The sequence below is a fragment of the Stegostoma tigrinum genome, chromosome 7 (genome assembly GCF_030684315.1).
Source record: "Stegostoma tigrinum isolate sSteTig4 chromosome 7, sSteTig4.hap1, whole genome shotgun sequence".
NCBI classification, from domain to species: Eukaryota; Metazoa; Chordata; class Chondrichthyes; order Orectolobiformes; family Stegostomatidae; genus Stegostoma; species Stegostoma tigrinum.
This window is the reverse complement of record NC_081360.1, coordinates 16,953,677-16,978,591: the sequence shown is the minus strand read 5'-3', so window position 1 is coordinate 16,978,591 and position 24,915 is coordinate 16,953,677. Positions and strand designations below refer to the sequence as shown.

Here is a 24,915-nt window from a genome sequence, read left to right as displayed (position 1 = left end):
TGACCTTATGATGGAGGGAAGTCCATTGGTAAAGGAGCTGAAGATGGCTGAGCCAAGCACACTGTCCTGAAGCTATCTTGCTGGTAGATAATAGAGGTAGACTTCTAACCTTTCAGTGACAGGATAAAGAAATGAAAGTTTATTTTCTCCACTGATTTGATAGGGAGACATGGTGCCACTAGTAGAAACTTATTCTTCTGACCTCTCAAGATTTTAGCTAAGATCCAGGCATGAAAGTGCGGAACATATTTTCAACTTCTGTGCAGGGTAGTCAACACAAAATGTGCAGAAATCCTAGTCTTTCAGTTCTAATCATTAACTAAGACCAGACAGACATGAAAAATGTGTTCTCTCGTGTAATTCCAAATCCTAATCTCGGCTTCTCTACATTGCTGTCTGGTACTCCAGTAATTGGGAAGCTGATTGAGATGGTACAAGGATAGGAAGTATGGGAAGTGCTGTTGCCACCTAATGCAGCAGGGTTGTTGAGCTGCTGTTTGGTGAAGTCCATTCCCAGGACAATTATTGGTAAGGGAGGTCATGACAGGACCAGTATGAGACAAAATAGGCAGCAGAACATTTAAGTACACTCTCTGAATACATTCAGATAATACATCGGCCATTTCTGGTAAGTTATCCCCAGTAGATGCTGCGTCACCAACTCTTTATAGCTTTCCTCCATTTGTTTCATCCACTGGTATATCTGAGAAACAGTGAAGGAGGGTTTTGAAGTTCTAAACGGAAAAAGATTCAATTCTTTTCTCTTAGATAAGACTTACCTCTTCCACTGTTGTGGGTGTGTGCTCCAGCATTGAAAGGCTTCTTATCCTCACCCTGCATCTGACTGTCTAGGAGATCTTGAATATTTTGTATCAGAACATTGATCAATTAGAGCAAAGTACATTTTTGTATAGGATTTCAGAGGGTACATGGTACAAAAACAGACCATTTGACCAGCCCAGTCCATGCCAGCGGTTTTGACCTACTTGAAAGTCCTTTCTCTATTGTAACACTTTTGCCTCATGTGCTTGCCCAGTTTCACCTTAAATGCATCTGTACGATTCACTTCGGCTGCTCTCTAGAATAGACAGTTCCACTTTCTCACTACTTCTTAGGTAGCGAAGCTTCTTCTGAGTCTCTTATTAGATTCTTTGGTGAGTGGCCTCGAGTTATGCTCTCGCACATACAAGGCACATAGTCACTATCTCCACTCAAACAAAGCCTTTCATAGTTTTAAAGACCCCAATTGGACCTCAGCCTTTTCTCAATAGGAAAGAGACCTAGTCTATCAATATTTCTGGATATCTAAACTCACACGTAGCTAGTATTATTCCTGTAAATCTCCTCTGAAGCTTCTCTGGTGTCTCAATGTCTTTTATTCTAAACAGAACTACAAGCGATACTCCACGACAAAAGTACAGCGGTTGTTTGAGATCAGAAAGAAAAACAGAGAGTGCAGGAGAAACCCTGAGGTCTGGCAGCATCTATGGATGGATTGTACAGATGCCTTACAGCCCCAGGGACCTGGGTTTGCTTCAGGCCTTGGGCACCTGTCTGTGGGGAGTTTGCACATTCTCGCCGTATCTGTGTAAGTTTCTCCTGGGTGCTCCAGTTTCCTCCCACAGTCCAAAGATGTACAGGTTAGGTGGATTGGCCATGCTAAATTGCCCATAGTGCCCAAGGATGTGTAGGCTAGATGGATTAGCCATGGGAAATGCAGGGGTACAGGGGTGGGAGGTTACGTCTGAGCAGGATGCTCTTGGGAGAAGTCAATGTGGTCTAAATGGGCCAAATGGCCTGCTTCCATACAGTAGGGATTCTATGTGCCAGACATGCTGAGTTTGTCCAAACAGTATTCTATGTTTCGTACTGTCAAAGTTCAGCACAGGTGTAGCAAAACATCCCTATTTTTCAATTTTATCCATCAGAAATAAAGTCCAGAGGTTGGTCTGTTAATTTCACTGTCTTGCTAGTCTGTGGTGCAAATTTTAATGACTGATGTACTTGTTCTCAGAGATCCCTGTGCTCCTCTACCCTGAGAGAACAAGGTGTAGAGCTGGATGAACACAGCAGGCCAAGCAGCATCAGAGGAGCAGGAAGGCTGATGTTTCGGGCCTAGACCCTTCTGAAGAAGGCCCGAAACATCTGCCTTCCTGCACCACTGATGCGGCTCGGCCTGCTGTGCTCATCCAGCTCTACACCGTGTTCTCTCAGATTCTCCAGCATCTGCAGTTCCTGCTGTCTCCTCTACCCTGCCTGGGTTTGCACCATTTTCTATTTATTCCTTCATGGGATTTGGGTGTCAGTGGTATTCATTGCCAATCCTTAACTGCACCAACTTCTCAAGGGCAATTAGGAACTGGCAATAAATGCTGATCTATGCGGTGACACACATATAGACCATGAACGAAGAGTAAAGGTAAGAAGTGTTACCTATTCTTCCTCCCAAAATGTACTTCCTCACATTTATCTGTGTTCAATTTCATTTGCCAATTATTCGCCCATTTGTAAGTTTATTTATGTCCTTCTTTAATTTGCTGTAATCTTTCTAAATATGGAGTCCTAGGGACTAAGAGGAGTAGGGTATTTAGCCCCTCAAGTCTGCTCTGCCATTCAAGTAACTGATCCTTTAAATCATTGCCACTTTCCTGCACTATCTCCAAAGCCCCGGATATCTTGAAAGCTAGAAATCTATTGACCTCTGTCATGAGTTGGCTATATCCCACTCAGTTTGGAAAATGGGGAATAACCAAACATTGGGCAGCATGAGGGTCATGCAGCAGCACCCTTCTCACGGTCTGATACTGGCTGTAAGAACAACACAGCAGTAAGATATTAAAAAAATTACAATCACTTGATCATTCAGAGTTGCAGCCACTTGCATTGAATGGCCCTACACTTCAGTTCACCTCCAACTGTGCCGAATGCTGAGACAGGAACCTGAGCATAAACCTCACCCCGAGGGTGAGTTTCCTCCGGGATCTGCGGGCCTCGTAGACCAAACTGTGCAAAGTATCACAACAAGGATCTCGAGAATTGTGGAAACAATGATAGTACGATCATTTCGTATCACCCTTATCTGCAACATTTAACAATCTATTTCTACACAGAACCATAAAATCAACACAGGACTCTAAGACTTTGGCTTATTTGAAATCCTGCCCAAGAACATTGATTTATAAAACATGTTTCAAAGTGCAAGGAAGCTCCATGTATACAAATTAAAATAGAAATTTGTCCTTGTTTATAACGATGTGGGGACAATATGCAAATAGGGAAAAAAAGTAGGCCACTCTGACATTCAATAGGATCACTACTGATCTGATTTTAACCTTACATCGACATTCCTGCATGTCCCCATGATCTTTCATCCTCCTGGTAATCAAGAATCTATCCACCTCTGCCATTAAAAACTCTTAAAGATTACACATCCACTATCTCTTGAGGAAGGGAATTTCTAAAACTCGCAATACTCTGAGAGAAAAAAAAGTTTCCTCATTTCTACGTCAAACGGACACCCCCTTATTTGTAAACTATGATTCCTAGATATAGATTTTCCCCAAGAGGAAACATTCTTTTGATATTGAGATAATGGGAACTGCAGACCCCACCACACCCGGCACCTTCCCCTGCAACCGCAGGAAGTGCTACACTTGCCCCCACACCTCCTCCCTCACCCCCTTCCCAGGCCCCAAGATGACTTTCCATATTAAGCAGAGGTTCACCTGCACATCTGCCAATGTGTATACTGTATCCATTGTACCCGGTGTGGCACCCTCTACATTGGGGAAACCAAGCAGAGGCTTGGGAACTGCTTTGCAGAACACCTGCGCTTGATGCGCAATAATAAACTGCTCCTCCCAGTCGCGAACCATTTTAACTACCCCTCCCATTCCTCAGATGACATGTCCATCCAGGGCCTCATGCAGTGCCACAATGATACCACCCAAAGGTTGCAGGAACAGAAACTCATATTCCGCTTGGGACCCCTGCAGCCCAATGGTATCAATGTGGACTTCACAAGCTTCAAAATCTATCCTCCCCCCACTGCATCCCAAAACCAGCCCAGCTCGTCCCCTCCTCCCTAATCTGTTCTTCCTCTCAACTATCCCCTCCTCTCACCTCAAGCCGCACCTCCACTTCCTACCTACTAACCTCATCCCACCCCCTTGACCTGTCCGTCCTCCCCGGACTGACCTATCCCCTCCCTACCTCCCCACCTATACTCTCCTCTCCACCTATCTTCTCCTCTATCCATCTTAGGTCCACCTCCCCCTCTCTCCCTATTTATTTCAAAACCCTCTCCCCCTCCCCCTTTTCTGATGAAGGGTCTAGGCCCAAAACGTCAGCTTTTGTGCACCTAAGATGCTGCTTGGCCTGCTGTGTTCATCCAGCTCCACACTTTATTATCCTTTTGATATTGAGCTGGTTATGTCCTCTCAGGATCTTATATGTTTCAATTAAGCCATCTCTGACTCTTGTAAGTCTGCAAGGCGTACATCTCGAGCCTATCTAGCCTTTCCTCAAAATGCATTCCATTCATTCCAGGTATCAGTCGAGTAAACCCTCACTGAATTGCTTCCAATGTATTAACCTCCTTCTGTATGTAAAGTGACTGGAGCTGTACTTCAGATGCGGTCTCACCAATGCCTCAAAGCATAACCTCCCTACTCTTGCATTCAATTCCCCTGCAATAAAACATAATATAACTAGCTTGGACTTTCAGAATTCTCTTTAGACGTGTTGTTTATTGTTCTGTCCTAATGTCAGTTCACTTGGTATCAAGCAGTAGCATCTGACAATGCTCCTATGATCCAACTTAATTACAGGCTACTGCACGCAATCCTATTTGGACATAGACAGTAAGCCTGATAATGCCTGTGCAGATTATTCAGAAGACCTACCTTACTTATTCTTGTCAAAAAAAAGACACAGCAAACATCAGAATTTCAATTCTACATGACAAATGCTGATTTGGTCACACAAAAACATTCTGTAACCTATCCACTCTTTCTCCACCAGTTCATCATAAAATCCCTGTAAGTGTGGGAACAGACCCTCCAGCCCATCAAGTCCATACCAACCCTCAGAGCATCCCACCCAGACCCATTGCCCTCACCCTTTTCCAGTAACCCACCAAATCTACACACCCATGAACACTATGGGTAATTTAGCATGGCCAATCCGCCTAACCTGCACATCTTTGGACTGTGGGAGAAAACTGGAGCACCTGGCAGAAACCTGCACAGACACTTGGAAAATATACAAACTCCACACAGTCAGACACCTAAGGGTGGAATTGAACCTAGGTGGTGCTGTGAGGCAGCAGTGCTAACCATCAAGCCACTGCATCATATCAGAAGCTCCTGCTGCCTAGAACCCATAGGGATTAGTTGTAACAATCGGTCCCTGAAATGAGAGGAGAGGTTCCTTGTCACTATTCCAATTCTTGTTTGTAACACATTAATTAATAACAATCAAACCACTCTCCCTTGTGGCAGTACTCAATACTGATGTAGACAGAAATTCTGGCTGTTCACTAACACAACACCCTTCAAAGTAAATCTGGAATTTTCTTTTCATTTATCTATTATCTAGCTGTACAAAACTCTGATGCGGCCGCACTTGGAGTATTGTGCACAGTTCTGGTCACCGCATTATAAGAAGGATGTGGAAGCTTTGGAAAGGGTGCAGAGGAGATTTACTAGGATGTTGCCTGGTATGGAGGGAAGGTCTTACGTGGAAAGGCTGAGGGACTTGAGGCTGTTTTCATTAGAGAGAAGGTTGAGAGGTGACTTAATTGAAACATATAAAATAATCAGAGGGTTAGATAGGGTGGATAGGGAGAGCCTTTCTCCCAGGATGGTGATGGCGAGCACCAGGGGACATAGCTTTAAATTGAGGGGTGAAAGATATAGGACAGATGTCAGAGGTAGTTTCTTTACTCAGAGAGTAGTAAGGGAATGGAATGTTTTGCCTGCAACGGTAGTAGATTCACCAACTTTAGGTACATTTAAGTCGTCATTGGATAAGCATATGGACGTACATGGAATAGTGTAGGTTAGATGGGCTTGAGATCGGTATGACAGGTTGGCACAACATCGAGGGCCGAAGGGCCTGTACTGTGCTGTAATGTTCTATGTTCTATGTTCTATTTTTTAACAGGCCTGCACAATACACCTGCCGACTAGTCACCCAGTGACTGCAAGTTTAGTGTCCAAAGGTTAGTCGCCCCATTCAAATTATTGTTGTATCTTTCTGTTAGAGGATGTGTCAACTTCAAGCTGTCTGATTCCCATCAGGACTTTAAGGGACGTTGCTACAGAGTTAGTGGATGCACTAGTAGTAATTGTTCAAGGGCTCTTTGATTCTGGAAAAGTCCCGGAGGACTGGAAAATTGCAATGTAACTCTATTATTTATAAAGGGAAGGAGACAAAAAATATAACTTTAGACCACAAGCAAAAAACAGAAATTACAGGAAAAGCTCAGCAGGTCTGGCAGCATCTCTGGAGAGAAATCAGAGTTAACATTTCAAGTCCACTGACCTTCCCTCAGAACTGATGATACCTAGGAAAAGATTGTTTATTTTGCAGATGAGGGGGTAGGAAGTAAACGATAGCTGGAGATAGAGCCCAAAGAGAGAGAAGGACAGTTGGACAGACAATGGAGTGGATAGCAATCAGGCTAGGAGGATGAGTAGCTATTACTGGGGACAATTAGTGGCTAACAATATGTTGTGTGTAATAGCAGACTGCGATAATAAGGCCTGGTTTCAGGGTGTTGGGGTAAGGACATGGCAGAAGTTTAAACCCTAGAGTTGTTGAATTTGATACTGAGTCCAGAAGGCTGTAGAGTTCCCAAGTGGAAAATGAGGTGTCGTTCTTCCATCTTACACTAAGCTTCACTGAAGCACTGCAGCAAGCCTGAGATGGAGATGTTGGCCAGACAACAAGGTTGTATGTTGAAGTAGCAGGCAACTGGAAGCTCAGGGTCTTTTTTGCAGATTTAACTATAGGCCATTTAGCTTAACTTCTGTGATTCAAAAAAATGCTAGGGCCTATTATAAAGAATGTAATAGCAGAGAATTTAAAAGGACATGCTATAATCAAGCTGACTTAGCATGGATTCATGAAGGGAAAATCATGCCTGACTTTTACTAGAATTCTTTGAGGAGGTAACCAGCAGGATAGATAAAGGGGAAGCACCAGATGCAATATATTTTGGATTTTTAGAAGGCGTTTAATAAGGTACCACACAATTAGCTACTTAATTAGACCTCATGATATTACAGGTAGTTTATTAGCCTTGATGGTGGAATGGCTAACTAATAGAAGACAAATAGTTGGAATAATGGGATAAGGGCAGCATTTTTAGAATTGAAACATGTAACTAATGGTGTGCCGCAAGGTTCAATGCTGGGACCATAATTATTTACAGTATATATTAATGTCATAGTTGAGGAATGTGAGTGAACAATCGCCTAGTTTGTGGATGGCACTAAACTAACTGGGAAGGCAAATGGTGAGGATGACACAAACAGTCTGCAAAGAATGTAGATGAATTACTTGAAGGGACAGCAACTTGAAAGATACAGCATAATGTGAGAACATAGGTGGTTATGCAGTTTGAAGTGAAGGATAGAGGAGCTGAATATTATTTAAATGTGGAAAGACTGCAGAAAGCTACAGCCCAGAGGGATTTGGAAGTCATAAAAAGCTGGAATCCAAGCTCTGTCGGTAATAGGGAAGGCAAATGGGATGTTGCCCTTTATTTCAAAAGGAATGGAGTATAAAAATAGCAAAGTCTTGTTAAAATTATACAGGGACTAGTCAGGCTACACCTGGAATGCTGTGTACAGTTGATGTCCCCTTATCCAATGAAAGGTTTGCTAGCATGGGAGACAACCCAGAGAAGGTTCACGAGGCTGATCCTGAGCATGGAAGTACTATCTTAAGAGGAAAAGTTGAGTAGGACTCGAGATGTAAGCTGTCTCCCATTATACAGAATGTGGGCAGACTTGGGATTCGGCGATTTGCTTGCAAATTTTTCGGAAATAATTAATGGCTAATTGATCAAAGGTGGAGCCCTTCAGAGTTTACATAGACTCCCCACTAAAAATGAGCCCAAAGGGACCCAGTCCCAGGCGTCACAGGATCTCCTATGATCCAGTATAGTGTAAAAAGATAACCGACAGCGACTGCCACTCTGAACATAACCTCCCTTCCTTTCGAAGGTCTTTTGCTTCAACGCAGAAGTAAAAGTGATAAGAGTTGAGCGATCAGGAACTGAGTGACTGAAATATCTTCCAACACAGGTTGGCAGCCTCTGGCTGCTTTTGATTCAATGCTCCGTTGTTAACTTCATCGTCCACAAACAGATCAGTTTTGTGCACGAAGAACTATGACACAATTGGAGAAATCACTGGCAATGTCTGGGTGTTAATGTTTGTTCATTAGCACACATTGGGGCAGACCTGAAACTTGTTAAATGGGGTTATATTTGGCAGTGAATTATTGAAGCACGCACAGTATCCTCGAAGTCAGCTGATTAACTGAATCATATGAGGTTGTCTACGTGTAAATAAAGATATTGGTGTTCTTCAACTAAATTATCAGAATTGTCAGATTAATTATCAGAAGATTACCAAAAATACTTCCCAATCAATGACCTCTTATTTGAACTTGTTAGATCCCTCACTGATTTTTCATTGTATTTATTTTACTCTTTAAACGAATTTGATTTGGAGCTATGAACTGGGAACTGTGAGCTAAATATAACTTTTGGTCTGCAGCTAACAGCTAATGTTAAATTGAAAGCAGACCAAACAAGAGATAACAAAGTGTGGAGCTGGATGAACACAGCAGGCCAAGCAGCATCTTAGGAGCACAAACAAGTTTTTGTTTATTCAAGAATCCAGGCATGGAAGCTAATTGAAAGTTGGTTCCTCATCAAAATGTTCCATAGGCAATTTGTCAACAAGGAAGAGCATTATGCTTAAACAGATGACAGAAGTTGACAATTAACAAGGTCAATACCTGGGGAATTGATTCCAGCAAGTCTCGAAAAGACCTTATACTCCAGATGGCAGATGCTGAATAGTAACTGGGGCTTCATGAAGAAGATGGTCAGACTGCCGGGGAATAGACAGGGTTTGAATTGGATTTTGCGCCATGTTTTCTGCAAAAAGGAATCTGGCTGTTGATGCTACAGCATGAAAATTTGAAGGTGCCCTGCCTATCCACAATACCAGCTCTTGGAAGCTCAGAAATGAGAAAACAAAGTTAAAGTATGGCTGTCTTTATCTGAGTGAGCCAGTGATGCGATTGTAATCGACACCATCAGAAAATCAACTAAGAAACCATCATTCATGTCCGTGGAACAACATATCGTGTAAGCCACTTAGTCAGCCAGTTTTGTTAATATCTTTTATTTATCTGCTAATTACATTTGCTTGTCTGATTGCTTTTTGCATGAATGGAGCTTAAGACAAAGGTTTGTGAATGAAAGCACAGAACAATTAAATTACTTTGTTGTTAAATGTTGCTCTGCTAAAGTTACTATACTGTTAATAAATTGCTAAATTATTTATTTTAAGATACAAATTAGTGTCTAGATTTGATTATTGCAATGTTAGGGATTATTTATTCAAAACGTCTGGTTAGGAACTACTGAGGTCAATTTTAGGGGTCTTTGACAGTTGTAATTTTACTGTGCGTGAATACAGAGGCAGGAAGGCTGACTTGACTCAGCTATATGTCTTTTTGTTTGTAGCAATGTGTAATCATTGGTATTAGTGAGGAACAGAGCATGGGCAAGGATCCAGTAAGGGAGAGGGCAAAAGTGAGGTTGCTCATTCAGCAATTACTTATAGCAGAAGATAGTGAAGGTGCTTGTTTCAACCTTTGAACAGCCAAGTTTCCAACTTTGTTCCAGTCTGTGCATAACAACACCTCAGCTGAACAAGCAGTTAACTTCTCCTGAAAAACCAATAAAGTTTTTTGCTGCCTGCCCTAATATCCTTTCACGTGGGTGGCTGTCAGATTCTGCTTCATGAATTTCCTGGGCAGCACCTCAGAATGTTCTGTTGCATTAATGGTGCTATCCAAATGAAAGACGTGGTTGGCATTAATTGAGGATGCAATTCTAGCCAGAATACATACGGTCCTTTAGGATCTTTTACATCCAATCCAAATGAACAGGCGGTGGCATTGAGTTTTTCATCAGCTTCAGTACCATCATGCCCATTGGTTTAGGTCCAACATCCTATCTTCTTTTGGCTGTCCTCCCCGACAGCCTCAAGGAGGCAAGGTGACACCCACAAGGCATGCTTGAAAAGACAGGAGGGTTTACTAAGGTAAGGCAGCAGCTTGCTTTGGATTACAAACAGTAAGGTGAGCGATTTGTACTCTGCTTCATTTTTATGTCATTTCATGTTGCTATCTGTAGTCCACTCAAATTTATTTACTATTCATTCACAGGATGATTTCAGGTTTGGGTGACTATTGAGTGTGGAATTTGCACATTCTCCCCGTGTCTGTGTGGGTTTCTGTCAGACGCTCTGGTTTCTTCTCACAATTCAAAAATGTGCAGGTTAGGTGGCTTGACGGTGCTAAATTACCCATAGTCTCCAGGGATGCGCAGGCCAGGTGGAATGGCACTGAAAATGCAGGGCTACAGGGATAGGGTGGGTCTGGGTGAGATAATTTTTGGGGAGTCGGTATAGACAGATGGGCCAATTGAACACTAGCTGCACTGTAGGGATCCGATGTGAACATTTGTTGCCCATTTCTAACTGCTCTTGAACTGACTGGCTCCAGACCAGACCATGTAAAGATGGCAGATCTCCTTCACAAAGGAGCATTGGTGAACCAGATGTTTTCTTTCAAGAAGCAATTATTGGCTTCATAGTCAGCAGACCTGAAGCTAATTATACCTTAGATTTATTCACTAAATTTAAGTTTCACCAGCTGCCAGAATGGCAATTGAACCCATGCTGCCAGTGCATGAGTCGATCTGTCAGTGTATGCATATAGAGGTTATTTTATTGAACTTAAAATGTTAGCTATATACTTATACCGAAAGATTATTCAGTGTTGTTTTGTTTTCCTAATTGTAGGAGATGCCATAAATTGCAGTTGTATTGGAAGTGGTTCTGTGCAATATGTCATGAGACAGAACAAAAAAGTTTGCATCTTTATTTTTAAAAGTTTTAATTCCTCCCTATGGGATTATAGAATCCCTACAGTGCAGTAGCAGATCATTTGGCCCATTAAGCCAACACCAAACCTCTGAAGAGTATCCCACCCAGACCCAAGACGCTAGCCAATTCCTGTAATCCTGCATTTCCCATGGCTAACCCACCTAGTCTGCACATCCCTGAGCTCTATGGGTAATTTAGTATGGCCAATCCACCTAACCTTACATCTTTGGACAGTTGTAGGAAAAGGGAGGACCCAGAGGAAACCCACGCAGGCACCGGGAAAATGTGCAAATTCCATACAGGCAGTTGCTCGAGGGTGGAATGATATAAAAGCTTCTTTCAATATAATGATAGTAAAAGTTTCTTTCAATACATAAGAAACAAACGAGAGGCAAAAGTAGACATTGGGCGGCTCCAAATTGATGCTGGAAGGCTAGTGATGGGAGATAAGGAAATAGCTGAAGAACTTAATAAGTACTTTACATCAGTCTTCACAGTGGAAGACATGAGTAGTATGCCAACAATTAGGGAGAGTCAATGAATGAAGAGAGTCAATGAATCCATTGTCAAGGATTCCTGGAAGTGCAGGGTCAGAATAGAACAAGTCAGCATGGATTTAGTAAGGGGAGGTTGTGCCTGACAAGCCTGTTAGAATTCTTTGAAGAGGTAACAAGTATGTTAGACAGGGAAACCCAGTGGATGTTATCTATCTAGACTTCCAAAAGGCCTTTGATACAGTGCCTCACGGGAGGTTGCTGAGTAAGGTGAGGGCCCATGGTGTTCGCGGTGAGCTACTGGCTTGGATTGAGGAATGGCTGTCTGACAGAAGGCAGAGGATTAGGATAAAAGGCTCTTTTTCGGAATGGCAACCGGTGATGAGTGGTGTCCCGCAGGGTTCAGTGTTGGGGCCGCAGCTGATCTGGATGAAGGGACTGGGGGCATTCTGGCGAAGTTTGCTGATGGTGCAAAGACAGGTGGACAGGCAGGTAGTACTGAGGAAGTGGGGAAGCTGCAGAAAGATTGAGACAGTTTAGGAGAGTGGTCCAGGAAATGGCTGATGAAATTCAATGTGAGTAAATGTGAGGTTTTGCACTTTGGAAAAAAGAATACAGGCATGGGCTATTTTCTAAATGGTGAGAAAATTCGTAAAGCAGAAGTGCAAAGGGATCTGGGAGTGTTGGTCCAGGATTCTCTAAAGGTTAACTTGCTGGTAGAGTCCGTGATTAAGAAAGCGAATGTAATGTTGTCGTTTATCTCAAGAGGGCTGGAATATAAAAGCAGCAATGTGCTTCCGAGGCTTTATATAGCTCTAGTTAGGCCCCATTTAGAATACTGTGTCCAATTTTGGGCCCCACACCTCAGGAAGGACATTCTAGCCCTGGAGCATGTCCAGCGGAGATTCACACAGATGATCCCTGGAATGGTAGGTTTAACGTATGATGAACGGCTAAGGATCCTGGGATTGTACTCATTAGAGTTTAGAAGGTTGGGGGGAGATCTAATAGATACTTACAAAATAATGTATGGCTTAGAAGGGGTGGATGCTAGGAAGTTGATTCCGTTAGGCGGGGAGACTAGGACCCGTGGGCACAGCCTTAAAATTAGAGGGGGTAAATTTTAAAATGGAAATGAGGAGACATATCTTCAGCCAGAGAGTGGTGGGCTTGTGGAATTCATTGCCACGGAGTGCAGTGGAGGCCGGGACGTTAGATGCCTTCAAGGCTGAGATCGACAAATTCTTGATCTCACAAGGAATCAAGGGCTACGGGGAGAGTGCAGGGAAGTGGAGTTGAACTGCCCATCAGCCATGATTTAAATGGCTGAGTGGACTTGATGGACCAAATGGCCTTACTTCCACTCCTATGTCTTATGGTCTTATGGAACTAAAACAATGTCCCTGGCACTGGGAGCCAACATGCCACTTAAACAAATGACACCGGAAATGTCCAGCGAATGTGAGGGGAGCAGTGGCTTTGTGCGGTACAGCACAATGCTGACGCATCACAATGCGCTGGCTAGGTCGTGATCTCTGCAACCCCACCATAACCAGCGCTGAATCAGATGTGGATGAAGGAAAGCTATTAGCGTTAGCTGGGTGATTAATCCTTTAGCAGGAGAGCTCATTTTCATGGCAAAACAACAAACATTCGTGAATTTTTTTTCCCCTCTGGCCAATTCACATGTGTCTAAGGACACATCAGAAAGAAATGGAAGAGAATTGTCAGCAACACCTTGGGCTCCCTAAAAGAAGTGATCCCTTCAGAGATAGTAGGAACTGCAGATGCTGGAGAATTGAGCTAACAGGGTATAGAGCTGGATGAACACAGCAGGCCAGGCAGCATCAGAAGTGGAGGAAGGCTGACATGAAGGGTCTCGGCCCGAAAAGTCAGCTTTCCTGATTCCTTCAGTCTGCTATTGATGGTATCAAGTTGGCACTTTCTATGTGGTCCTGATGCGCTTCTCCAACTGAAGTTCTAATTTTGCCGATCACGATACACAAAAAATTTAGGCCGGTACTTCTGTTTAATGGCACGGCAGAAAGTGAACTCCTCCAACAGTGCTGCAGTCATTCCTCACTGATAATACAAGAGAAAAATATATTTGACTTACTCACTGCACTGTGCTTGAAAATAGCCAGAGGTCAGAGGGAATATCCCCAGGACAGAGATATGTTTTATCCACCACTGCGTAGTATTCATAAATAGATGCCCCTTGGACTTTCACAAACTCTCACTAAACGACTTGGGAGCTAAGAACCGTCTGTCCACATTCTTAACCCACAAGCTACCAATTTGCAGCTTCTTCATGTTGTAAATAAAGATGGTGAAAGGCTGAATTAACTTCGGCTATGTGGAAGAGGTAGGAAAGCTATCCCCTAAAGCAGTGAAGATTAAATGAAACAGAGCACACAGGTCTAAGGTCAACTGCAAGGGTAATTGAGGGGAGAAGAGGAGAATTTTTTTTAAAGTCTGAAAGGGAATCAGAAGTAGATTCAATCATAACTTTCAAAAGCAACCTGGATGTAAATACTTCTAATTGACCTGTTCAGATACATTATGACTCTCCTCTGGAGTATCTGGGCCTTGAACCCAGACCTCCTGGCTTGAGGATGGCCACTATCATTGCACCTCAAGAGTTTTAACAGGTTGGTTGCATACAGAAAAGAAAAAGCTTTGTAGGGCCATTAGGAAAATCAGGCAAGTCAAACTAATTGGATAGCTCTTTTAAAGTGCTGGCAGGAATTTGATGGGTCGAATGACCTCCTGCAGGACTGCCTCCAATTCTATAAATTGCTTTAATTGAATGTTTAGAGATGTGGGGTGACTTTGAGGGAGTCGGCGTGGGCTGGTGGGGGGCAACCCAGGGAACCTGTATGGAGTTCACACTCAATGGTGGTTCTTAATTGCAACTCTAATCGGGATGACAGGACAGTTCCCATGAATTTCCGCTCATAGATGTTGTCCAGTGAGGCTCCTGTCACAGTTGTCTAGCTTGAAATGTATCACCTTCGTATCTCCATAAATTAAGGGTGCAATGAGGATTTCAATTTGGCAACCTCCATGTCCTTTGATGCTGCTAGCTATATCTATATACTGTCAGCAATAGTTCACTGGGTAATAATCCTACCTCTTAAAGTTGTAGGTTCAAGTCCCACCTCAGAAATGGCATTTTTAAGATGTGGCATGCCAAAACCCCCCAGTTTCCTAGCTGAGGGGAGCATAAAACATCTGGCGGCTCTATTTTGACGAAGAGGAATTTTCCTAGTGTCTGGGCCAGTATTTGAGATGAGGAGAAATTTCTTTGTTCAGAGAATGGTGAGTCTCTGCCACAGAAAGGGGTTGAGGCTAAAGCATTGAGTATTTGCAAGAAAGATTGAGATATCATTCTTAGGGCTTTAGGGATCAAAGGGTATGAAGTAAAATCGTAATGAGAGCACCGAGTTAGATGATCAATTATAATCACTTTAATGGTGGAGTAGGCTCGAAGGGCCAAATGATCTACTCCTGCTCATTTTATTTTATGCTTCTATATTAAACATTATTCTATTCACAGCACTGTCTAGACTGGGCTGTCTATCCCCTAAATGGGCAACAGCCGCAGACAATTACCACCTTGACTTCCAAACAAATTTACATTCCTTCACTGTTTCTGGATCAACATCGTGCAAATCCCTCCCTGAAAGCACAGCAGGTGTCCCTAGACTGAAGTGGTTCAAGGAGACAGCTCACTGTCACCTTTTCCAGGGCAAATGGGAATGGGTAATAAATGCCGGCCTGGCCAGTGGCGTCCATATCCTGTGAATGATTTTGAAAAATATATAACTACTGCAGAATTCTTTTATTTTTCCCTTTTGTGTAAATAAATTTTGACATGTTGGAATTTGAAGACTAATAAAATCTATACCTACACAGGCACAGCAGGGAAAATGGGCAATGCATGAATGGTATTGAGATATTTAATGTGTATCAACTAAGTATGTCAAATGTCAAAAAATATGGCCAACCATCTTCAATCAGTTAAGCTAACAGGTAATTGAATGGCAGACCCAAAACAATAGAATATATGTTTAAATGCTACGGCGTTGTAATCAAAATACATCCTGACTAACCTATCCAGTTCTGATCACCAAGACCAAATGAGCACTGGAATTTCTGCAGAGGGGAACACGGAGATTGATCTCTCTGTATAGGAGTTGCGTTTGAGACGAAGTGGGCTTGTCATAGAGTTATAGAGGCATACAGCCCGGAAACAGACCCTTCAGTCCAACTTCTCTATGCTGATCAGATCTCATAAATTAATCTAGTCCCATTTGACAGCATTTGGGTCGTATCTCTCTAACGCTTCCTATTCATGTGCTCATCCAGATGCCTTTAAAATATTGTAATTGTACCTGCTTCCACAATCACCTCTTAAAATTCATTCTATACCCACACCACTTTCTGCATGAAATGTTGCCCTTTAGGTCTCTTTTAAACTTTTCTCCTCTCACCTTAAACTGATGCCCTTTAGTTTGCCCTCTGGGAAAAAGACCTTGACTATTCACCCTATCTATGCTCCTTATGATTTTAGAAACTTCTATAAGGTCGCCCCTCAGCCTCTGATGTTTCTGGGAAAATATTCCAGCCTATTCAGTCTCTCCCTATGACTTAAAATCTCCAATCCCGGCAGCATCCTTGTAAATCTTTGCTGAACCCTTTTAAGTTTAACAACATCCTTCCTGCAGCAGAGAGACCAGAATTGGACACAGTAATACAAAAGTGGCCTAACCAATGTCCTGTACAGACGTGTCATGTGTTTTCAGTGTGAAAATTGTTGATGGAGTGGAATGTGTAGAAAAGAAGACCACAGGAAAAGTCACTCTAAATCTCGATTTAAGGAGCAACGCGAGTCATTGCATGCCTGACCAAAGAGTGAACATTTCTAGGAGTGCATATTCCAGGAGATGGTTACCACACAGCTGCAAAGAGTCCAGGATAGTGACCTTATGTGCACGGAACACATTTTAGATTTGTTGAAGGAGGTAAATAAGGGTGGAAATGACAAAGGCTGTGACCAAAATCTTCCAATCAAGTAATGCAAGAGATTTGATGAATTAAAAGTGTTGCTTCCTCATTGAAAATTGAGGTAGATGGATAAATTTGATGATGTGGTGTGAAAACATAAGGACACATCAACTTGGGACAAAATTAATCAACTCTTGGCAAAATAACCAAAATTACCACAGATTGCTCAAAGGTAAATTATGATTCTGTTCATTCACAGGAAGTGGGTGACATTAGCTAAGCTAGTATTTATTGCCCAGAGGGAAATTAAGATTCAATGACATTGCTGTGGGTCACTTACTAGGTAAGGGTCACAGACTAGGTAGGAATGGTAGTTTCCTTCCCTTTAGGACATGGTGAACTGACCGAAGCAAAGGGCCAATCTGACAAAAAACCATCTCTCTCCGTCGATTGTGTCTGAGCAGTGTGTTTTTAATATTTTTTGTTTTGATTTTTAATTTGACCATCAAGATTGAGTTCTTTAGTGAATTGGAGTTCACATCGAAGAGATCTTGCAGTGAAGCATTATGGGTGGAGCTCATGGCAGATAGGGTAAAATCGCAAAGTTGGGAGTTTTCTACAGACCTCCCAACAGCACATGGGAGACAAAGGAGCAGATATGTTGTCAGATACTGGTAAGGTGTGAGAAAAGCAGGGTAGTTGTGATGGGTAACTTCAACTTTCCTCTTATCAGCTGGGACTGTCTTACAGCTAGGGGCTCAGATGAAGGGCTATTTGTTAGATGCATCCAGGAGGGCTTTTTGAGAACGTATGTTGACAATCCAATCGGAGGGAAAGCAGTATTAGACTTGGTAGCAGGGAATGAGCCAGGACATGCAATGTATGTTTCAGTAGAAGAACATTTTGGGCTTAGTGACCACAACTCCACAAGATTTTGAGTAGTCATGGCCAAGGATAAGAGTGGCCCTTGGGTGAGGATGCTTACTCGGGCAAGGACCAGTTACACCCAAATTAGACAGGAACTGGACAAAGTGGATTAGGAGTAGTTATTTGAAGGCACTATTTAAAAAGCTCAGGATCCCCCTTTTGTTCTAGCCATTTTCTCAAATTGCCCTACTACCGTCAGTAATTTGCATGCACATTCCCTCTGCACCTACACCCACTTTGCATTGTACCCTTTAGTTTATAATACCCCTCCTCACTCTTCCTACCGAAGCGCATCACCTCATATTTCAACATGTCTTAAATTTCCGCTGCCACGCATTCCACCAGCCTCGCTCAGTTCTCTCGAAATCTTTTGCTATCATCCTCACAGGTGACAGTTCTTCCAAGTGTTGAGACACCTGCAAGTTTCAAAATTGCGACCTGCACGCACCCTGACAATGGGAAAGACAAATCTGCATTGTCACCCTAATTTTGACATTAGGACAACGGAACTACAGTTGGCACAAATAAAATTTGGAACCAATCTCAGGAAGATCTTCAGAGTTGATCACTAGTTAGAATAGACTTGCAGGTATAAATTAGTGGAAACATTTCTTTTATTATTCATTCGTGGGATTTGGGTGTCACTAGCTGATCAGCATTTATTGCCCATCTCTAGTTGCTCTTGAGAAGGCAGTGGTGAGCTGCATCCTTGAACCGCTGCAGTCCAGATGCTGTGGGTTGACCCAATATGCTATAAGGGAGGGAATTCCGGGACACTGACCCAGTGACAGTGAAGGAATGGCAATACAATTCCAAGTCAAGACGGTGAATGGCTTGGAGGGGATCTTAAAGGTGGTGGTGTTCACATGTATCTGCTGCCCTTGTCCTTCTAGATGGAAGTGGTTGTGGGTTTGGAACGTGTTGTCTGAGAACCTTTGATGTATTTCTGCAGTGCATCTTGTAGATAGTGCACTCTTCTGCCACTGAGCATTGGTGCTGGAGCAAGTGGATGCTTGTAGATGTGATGCCACCCTAGTAGGCTGCTTCATTCTGGATGGTGCAAAGCTTCTTGAGTATTGTTGCAACTGCACTCATCCAAACAAGTGGGGAGTATTCCATCACACTCCTGACTTGTGCCTTGTAGATGGTGGACAGGTTTTAGGGTGTCAGAAGGTAAGTTACTCGCTGCAGGATTCCCAGCCTCTGATCTCCAATTACCAAATTGGATGCTGTAATGGAAACAACATGCTGCCTTTCTCGATAAATGCGTTATGATGCATCTAGCCGCCTCAAAATGGGCAATGATATCCCATGTGTGTTCCCAGCAACATAATTTTTTACCCTGAGCTGCCTCATTTATTGCATGTCATTTTTGCACATCCTGTGTAGGTTGCCTTGTGGCTCCCCCTTTAAAATCTAAATTACTGCTTCTCTGACCAATTCCATCCTCTAAGGAACACACACAATTCCTCATTATCCACGAACTGGGACACTCCAGATGCAGTTCACCCTCATTACAGACAAAGAGTAGAAAGAGGGATCGGCCCCTCAGGAGCTTTTTACTTTTAATCAGATGGATATCTGAATGCGCAGATATTTCAACAAAAAAACGCCTGGCTCAAGTTACATGTGGAAAAGGTACAGAGTCTGTGTGGTGCTGAGTTATTTTAATTGAGTTATGTCCCACTTAAACTAAGACCAGAAAGCTTGGGTGCAAATTGACCCAGCTAAGGTTGACCAACCGCCCACATTACCAAGCCCCACCCCAGCCATCTTCCCCAGTTATGTGCAGTGATAATGACAGAGCTTAACTAACCTAACATCTACAACTTACTGATACAGAGCACTAATTAGGTCTCACCTGATTGAATGAAAACATAGCATTCTGTAAGTAAACTGTTGTTTCCATTATACTGGATTCTGTCTACCTTCCTGAGATTGACTGTACTTTCAAGTGTGCAGGTAATCTTGGCTGTTCGTCCCTCTGCAACTTAAGCTGCTGGTAATTACAGGCACGAAGAAATCCAATAGGGAATTCTAAAGAAACATCTTTATCCAGAGAGTGGTGAAAACACGAAGCTCATTACAACAGGGAGGAGTTGAAAGAAATAGCAAAGATGTATTTAAAGGGAGATGAGCTAAGCAAATGACAGAGCAAAGTCCAGAGGGTCATTTGTGTTGATGGATTTAGATGCGAACAGGTCAAAGGAGGCTTGAGTGGAGCACAAAAACTGACATGGACTTATTCAAACAAATGACCTGTTCTTGTGCTAATTACTGAAAAGTCGAATTACTTTGGGAAGGAGACGAGCAAAGCTTTCAAGGGAGATAAGAGATTAAGGTTATTTCTGGCTTTAACTGCTGAACAAATTTGGTTTGAAAGAAATGGGTCCTATCTGTTGAAGGCTGCTTAGCAACACTCTTCTGGAGTTGATTCCTGATTTTCCAGGACCTATGTGTGACAGTCAAACAAAAACCTACAAAGTGTGCAACAAGCAAGTCTGTTTCTCCTACAGCAAGTGTAAAGCTTACATTAGAACTAGCTGCACAGATCTCTCTCAGTAAATATCATCTATTTTAGATAGTAGTCATATTATCTGCAAACTGAGAGACTCCAGACGGGGCGTGGAGAAAGTTCCCAAATATCAGTATCTCTGACTACCTCAAAAACCCTGAAAGCTGAACTATTACTTTGATCCAAAGACCTAAATCTAACCAAACTTCCATCTGAGCTGAAGTCTGATCTGAGGATTTTCCATCATTCTCTGGTGAACAGCATTTCAATGCCAATGACAGGATACCTGGTGAATCATGAGAAGTTGTGTCATTCCATCTTGTGAATTCAGACCTATGGCCCTCAGGGTTTATTTTACAATTTTTTACCTTTTTACTTTAAAACCCATATCATCTCAGCAGAACTGTGTCATCCCTTTTGTTGTGTAAATGTGTTTCCCTGCAATTAAGGGCATATTGTTTAAATCTAGAATATAACCAGTTGTTCAAACATTTCTTCATTTGTTTAAAGACACATTTTGACAAATCTTTAATACATTTGACACATATCTAATAATCGAATTATTGGTGAGTTAATTACAGGCCTGGTGAAAGACTCTTTTATTCTGGATAGTCATTAATAAAGGGAAACAATTTGGTGGCTGAATTAAAACTTTTCTACTAATTTTAGGCTCATGGAGTAATGGACTTTTATTACCAATGCATTTCTCCCATCAGAATTGTAGTACAAAGTGCAGATTATCAAATTTTTTTATGTTGCTGTTCGTGGGACCTTGCTGTGTGCAGATTGGCTGCTTTGATTCCTCTCTTTACAGCTGCAACTGAAGTTCAAAAAGCACTTCCCTTGCTGTAAAGTGCCTTGGACTGCCCTGAGGAGATGACAGCTGATAAAGTACAAATCTTCCTTCCTCCCAGATTCAAAGCTGCTATGATGTATCAACTTTTTATAGGTTTTCTGCTGCTTTCCTCAAAGACATACTGGAAACAAATTTGTAAGAATGGCAACATTCAATGACTAGTATTCTCCTCATTGAAGCAGATCAGCTGATTAGTGTTCCACATCCTTTAGGAGAATGACAGAAATTCGAGGGTGGAGACTATTTTGCACAAGTCACCATTGCTTGGAGAAAGAAGGATTGTCATAGTTGCTCATTGCATCTGGTTCCATCACTATAAATTCAATTCATTATATGCTGTTCAATCAGGTTCGTTCCCACTGTTCGTGGAGGTCTAGCAGCGTCTATGAATAGAAATCAGAGTTAATGTTTGGGTCCTGTCCCCCTTTTTCAGAACAGTTCTGAATCAAATCTGCTGAGCTTTTCCAGCAATTTCTGTTTATCTTTCCATTTCTGTGTTCCTTGAACATGGATGTGAAAGGATATTTTACACTGGACAGCCTGGCCAGGGAACGATGGACTTTTGGGTGGTGGAGGAGGCCGATTTTGCCCATGGATGTCAGGAGCGGCCAAGGGCGAAATTCTCAGCTGTTGTCTGCTGTTTTTCTCAGATAATGAGCTAAAAATGAAATCAGTTCAAAGAGAAACGTGTATCATCGGGAAGCTATTTTTGACATCGAGCTTCCCCATCCCAACTGGGCACTGTTAGTGACTGTCCCGGTCCTGCAATCTCAATGTGTGCAGGAAGTGAACGCAGCTACACCTGTCGGCCATTCAGCCCCTCTAGGCTGTTCTAATTTAATCTGTGCTGTAACCTTCACCCACTCAGTGTCACATATCTCTGAAATTTGTTCTTTCTCATAAGTGATATCGTTTGGCTAAGAGGTCAGGGAAAAATTCCTCTGCAAATTGTGATGTGGGATCTTTTCCACCCACTGGACAGGGGAAGTGGCAGTGGCAAGGAAATGGTCTAGAATGCCCAGTAGCTATTTACTTAAGCTATTTCCTAGTAAGTAGAAAATAGCAAATGATATCACCATTGAGCTGAAGGATTGTTCTATTCCTGACATTCATGAACTTAATCTAGCCTGACGACCACTCTTCAGGCATTCCTGAAAGACTCTCCATATTAACGAATCAAGTTGCACAAAATGTATGGCACAGAGACAGAAATTTATTCCATTCATCCCCACTGCTCCATGCTGCTGTTTATGTTCCTCATGACCTTACTCCTACCCTTCATGTCATCCTATCCTCAGAGTATCCTGTTCCTTTCTCCTTCACCTGTTTACCTAGCGTGACAACCGGTCCACTAATGCCATTCGCTTCAACACTATTTTTGACAGCACATTCCATATTCTTGCCACTCTTCATCGCTAAGTACTTTCCAGCAAACAAACAGCACTAAACAACTTTACATACTCATTAGATCATGAAAGTTACCAGTGAAACAAATATTTGATTAAATTCCACAAGATGTTTGTGTTTGAATTGCGCGGTGAGACAAAATGTCAAAAATCTAAAATATCAGCATCTAAATGAACCTGGCCGTATTTCTTAGTGACTGGAGTTAGTTTTTAATCCCTAATGCTCCTTTGACAACCGATAATGTCTTCACATCTTAAGTGCCTGCTTTCTGTGACGGGAACTAGTAACGAAGTGCATCACTTTGAGGCAATGCAGGAAAACCCTAGGGCTGGATTATACACTAAGGGTCTGCTACCTATGACCCATTGTAAATATTGGGGCTGAACTTGCTCCCATTGTCCAGCTCACCCCAGTTTAACATTTCCCCCAATGGACATGATCGAATGAAAGAACAGACTCGATGGGCTGAATGGCCTAATTCTGCTCCTATATCTTATGGTCTTTAAGCATTTAGGAAGTGAGAATTTCCATCCCTCTCCCACTTCATTGAGCTGTGTATATGTTGAGTATATGAATAGGAAGGATATAGGCCAAATGCTGGCAAATGGGACTAGATTAATTTAGGATATCTGGTCAGCATGAACAGGTTGAATGAAGGGTCTCTTTCCGTGGCTGTACAGCTTTATGACTCTAATTCTGAACCATAACTGCAGAGACACATCCTGGCCGCTGTGGTGTCTCATGTCCGTGCATGGGGCTCTATTTAAAAGGTCACCCATGGGTGGGAAAGCAAATATGCTGAGCTATATTGTACGGTCACATGGTGCAGTGGGGTCAGGCAGTGCAGAGAAGGTGGAACCTGTTGTGTGATGGAGATCATTGCTGGGCCAAAGTTGATTCAGGGAGGTTAAGAACCAGAAATGATATGAAAAAATGAGGCAGAACACTGTGTACAACACTCTCTGGATACATTTGAATAATACATCGGCCATTTCTGGTGGGTTATCATTAGCAGATGCTGTGTCACTAACTCTTGATAGCTTTCCTTCATTTGCCCAATCCATATCTGAGTGCTTGAGAGAGAAACAGTAAATGAGTTTTTGAAGATCTAAGCGGAAAAAGAGACAATTCATCTCTCATCTATAAAGTGTACCTCTTGGATTGGGTGATACTTGGTGAAGCTCCAGCATTGAAAGGCTGTTTATCCTCACTCTGTATCTGGCGCTCAAGGAGATTTTGAATATTTTGTGTCGAGACACTGTTGAATCAGTGGGAGACATGCTGGTGCAGGACGTGAAGGGAAGATTGAAAAGTAAAACAGAAACAGGCCCAATCAGTTGTGCCAGCAATTATATTATCACTTGATCATCATCACTTTCTTCATCTAAATCTAACCCTCTTTTCCCTTCCCTCTCATAAAACATAGACATAGAAAGTAGGGGTAGGCCATTCAGCCCATCAAATCTGCTCCACCTTTTAATATGATCACGGATGATCATCCAACTCAACACCCTGTTCCCTCTTTCTCCCCATACCTTTTGATCCCTTTAGCTCTAAGAATTATATCTAGCCCCATCCAGCTTTGTGTCATCTGTAAACTTGGGAGATATTACATTTTGTTCCCTCACCTAAATATATAGTTAATTGCTGGGGCCCAAGCACTGATCCCTGCAGTACCCCAACAGTTACTCATTGCCACTCAAGAAAAAAGCAATTATTCCTGAGATATCAAGGTGTAGAGGTGGATGAACACAGCAGGCCAGACAGCAGCAGAGGAGCAGGAAGGCTGACATTTCAGGCCTGGACCCTCCTTCAGTTGGCCTGCTGTGTTCATCCAGCTCCACGCCTTCTTATCTCAGATTCTCCAGTATCTGCAGTTCCTACTATCTCTGAAGCATTTATTCTTTCTCTTTTACTCTCATTTGCTTGTAAAATCTTCTCCTCCCCCACTTAAGTACATCTGTGCTGTTCATTTCAATTACTCTCCGTGGCAACTAGTTCCACGTTCTCACCACTCTTTGAGTGAAGAGGCTTCTTCTGAAATGTCTGTTAGATTTCTTGGTGACTGCCCTAGATCATCTTGTTAAGCTGTTTCTCATAACAGGAAACATTCTGCTGTATCCAAACCTTTTCATGATTTTAAAGTTTCTTTTAGGTCACTCTTTAATTTGAGTTTGACTTGCTGACTTAATAGGTCTCTTTTTTATTTTAAATACACTTACCTCATTACTCAACTCATCATACTGTATAAAGTTCATGTGTTCCAGGTAAAAATCAGAGGTCAATAATTATTCAATATTTCTGTCTAATGACGCGAATATTTGCAGTATTTCTTTCTCCTACAGAACGATTAGATGAAATTATTCACATTGGTTAATTAAATTGGTCAAGTTACTAAAACACTGCTCCCTTTCTGAATAGTAATTTTGAGAATAGGAATTGGAGGCATCAGTGAAAAATATGATTGGCTCATTGTAACTATGGATCAATACATGAGATGTTGAA

General features: G+C 42.3%; 1 pseudogene; it reads right to left on the bottom strand.

Annotated features, from left to right (window-relative positions):
* Nucleotides 1–24,668, bottom strand: part of LOC132209837 (carboxypeptidase B2-like) — a 30,849-nt pseudogene extending 6,181 nt beyond the window's left edge.
* Between the last annotated feature and the right edge of the window lie 247 nt (nucleotides 24,669–24,915).